Here is a 3,524-nt window from a genome sequence, read left to right on the forward strand (position 1 = left end):
GGAAATGGTTTTGAAGAAAAGAAGAGGACATGGATACCAGGGTACGTGGGATATGAGGGAATGAGCAACGTGTGAGGGAAAGCTGCAAGAAGAGTATTTTTCAGCAAACCCAGATTTCAGTTAAGCCGGGGTGTGTGGGGGGGAGGACTCAGTGCTGGATTGAGAAAGGGAGAGGTTTTGATTATGGGAAATGGGGTTCCAGATAGCCATGACTCGGGGGAAAAGTGTCAGTTGGCTCTGCATATGAGTAGCTGTGAGCTCTGCATTTATACTGAAGATGAAATCGGGGCTCCATTCCTACAAAGGTGCATGAGTCCTAGTACTTTAGTCAGAGTAAGCTGTATACCTACAATGCCCCAGGCACCACGTTCAGGGTACAAAGGTGAATAATGTGTGCCTGGTCTCTGCCCTCAGGAACTCAGAATCTAGTGAAATAAATGGCCACAGAAACCTAGGTCCAGAGCAATGACTAGTGCAATAATTTGAGAGCTCTGCACAAGGGCACTTAGCCCAGCCCAGGAAACGGGGGTGGGAGTTCAGAGAAAGCTTTTTGGACATGATGATTGAAAATGGATTAAGTCAGGTAAAAGGAGCAAAGTGGGAATGGACATCGAGGCAAAGGCATAGAACAGCTAATAAAACAAGGTCTAAGCATGGTGAATGAGAAATAGCTCTCATTGCTGGGCTTCTCACTTCACGGAAAGCAGTGATGAGAACAAGGTAAGGTCCTATCTCGGAAGGCTTTGTAGGCCTTGTTTTGAAACCCATTGAAGGCTTTCAGGGAAGTGAGTGAAAAAGATAAGCATGTAGGTGCATGCTAGCAGGGTGGAGGTAGATTTTAGGGGTCCACTTGCTAAAGGCTGGCTTCCCTATTAGCAAGGAAGATGGGGCAGGTCCTAAAAAAGATTAAGTAATAGCTTTCCATACCTTCTAGAAGAAGGTGGGGGCAGAATTCTCCTCTTTGGGCTGCATTTAGCCCCTTATTTTTGCTCTTTCTTCATAGAGCCCAGCACCTTCATGCTTCCACCTTTTGGCTATTCAGAGCCTCCTGTTTGGTATTTGTGCCCTAGTGTGGTCACTTAACAGCTATGAATTCAATTAAATCAGTTACCCTGATCTTCAGTTTTTGAACTTGTAAATGTCTGTCTTATTAGAAATTTGAATAATGAATTCACATTTATGTGTGAATGTCTGAGAGCTTCCTCTCACATTGTTTTTGTTTCACATGTCTTGTGGGTAGTGTTTAATGTTTTTTTAAACCATATTCCTTTTTCATATTAGTAATATGCATCCATTGTTGAAAATTTGAAAAAAATAGAGGAGCAAATGGAAGAAAATAAAAACCATCCATAATTATACCAGATAATTACTGTTAACATATTGTTGTGTAGACTTTTGAATCAGCGTGTGTGTGTATGTATGCATACTTTTTGAAACAGAAATTCTCCCATTTTATGAAAACACATTATCTACATCAGAGGAAACTGGTCTGGCGGAATCAATACCCAGAACTTCACATTTCCAATCAAATGTATGTATAAGACCTATTTTTTTTCTACTTGTTGCTGAATTTTATACTGATAACTAGATTTAATGCAGTAATTTGGCTGCCTTTGACCCAAAAAGGGCCTTATGCCTATGTGTGGGTATATTACAAAGGAACTTACATATTTTATAAACCTTGACAACAGTTTTCCATTAAGGAGTGTTCTGGGCTCACTCAGTTGTTGAACATCTACTGGTAATAAAAATGTCCTTGTATGGTTTATAGCAGTATCACAGAGGTTCCTTAAGGGAGGGACTGGGCCTTCACTAAAGGTACTCCAAACTCCCACGTACAATGCTGAAATCCTAGATGTTAAGCATTTTATCAGTTGATTGATTGCATTCATGCTTCCTCCCCCTTCTACACCTAATACCAGGATGATTGAATTGCTTTCCTGCGTGGGCATACAGCTAAAATTTATTTCAAGGGATTTCTCTGTCTTCCCCACACCCCAACATTGCCATTTTAATGATCAATCAACTTTTAGTGTCAGTCTACCATGTGCCTATGTACCAGGCACTGTTTGAAATCTTTGGGATACAAAATAGGTAAATCAAGGTTCCTAGCTCAAAGATATCACAGAGTATAAGTTAAAGAAAGAGTTGCTGTAGATTTACATAAGTTTACCTGTTAAAAAATTGAGACTGTGAAACATCAAGTAACAGTTTTATGTGAAACATGAAAATTTTCCATTGAACTGTCATTTTAAAATGTGCAGTAAATACAGAAATAAAACTTCTGCATTTACCTTTGTCATAAAATGATTATATCTTAAGTTGTCTTTCTAAACACCTACAAGTTTTAATGGCTGTCATTTATTGTGCTTTACGTGCCAGACACTGCTAATCCCTTTTCATTCATTATCTTACTTAATTTTCTCAGCCCACGAGAAACTCATTGATTTCTCCTGATTTCATGCAGGAGAAACTCAGGTTCCAATTAAGTAATGTGTGCAAAATCAGAGAAGACCAAGCAGTGCAGGCTTTCAAAGCCAGGCATGATTTCAACGGATTTTTAAAAATTATTCCCAATTCTTTGGATCACTAGTTCTTCAGAGTTTAGTGACATTGTCATAGATCATGGACCACTTTCCTCAACTGCTCGAATTAGTATATTGCCCCAATTATGCAAGATTTAGAGCCCTGTATTTTTAATTAAAAATTCTTTTACGTTTTACTTAGAGAGAGTGCAAACAGGGGCAGAGAGAGAAGGAGGTAGAGGATCCAAAGCAGGCTCTGCACTGACAGCAGTGAGCCCGACCTGGGGCTCGAACTCACCACCCCCCAGATCACCACCTGAGCCTAGGTCCCACGCTCAACTGCCTGGGCCAAGCAGGTGCCCATAGAGCCCTGTATTTTCTTATAGAGGTCCGTGTGGTTTGGGTGCTCTTCCTACTGGTCCCAAGGACGGTTGGGGTGCCTCTCTGTGTCTTCAGAATAACTGATACTCCTCTATCTTCCAGCAGTCTATAAAATTTCTTTATGACAAGTATTGTATATTCTGTTAACTGAATCCTAGCCTTGTTTCTCCTGACACCTGACACTGAATGCTTGGGGGATGTTTACGTGCATGCAATTAGGAATGACATATCCGACTGAATTCTAATTCTTATCCAGGCTTGCGAGTCTGGGCATCTCCTTTCAGTGTCGACGTTTCCACAAGGTGATCAAGAAGACACATTTACCGCGTCTGTGCGTGAAAGGATCTTGCAAACTCCAGCAATCTAATATATACACTGAAGAGACACCACGGAAAAACAAGTTATTTATCAGGTCGGGGGTTGGGGGAATCTGACTAGTGCTTACTAACTTTTGTGGTTCCTCCCAGTTGGTTGGACTCCTCAGGCGTTGTAAGCGGTCAATTCACTACTCGCAACCAGCGGGAGCACCACAAGCTCCAGCGCTACCGCGTGGGCCGTGGCGTCTCTGGGACTTTCTGCTTCCGCAGGAAATGCTTTGCTTCCGGAAGTGACGAAAGT

This window comes from Leopardus geoffroyi, chromosome D2 (assembly GCF_018350155.1).
Source record: "Leopardus geoffroyi isolate Oge1 chromosome D2, O.geoffroyi_Oge1_pat1.0, whole genome shotgun sequence".
In the NCBI taxonomy this organism is placed as follows: Eukaryota; Metazoa; Chordata; class Mammalia; order Carnivora; family Felidae; genus Leopardus; species Leopardus geoffroyi.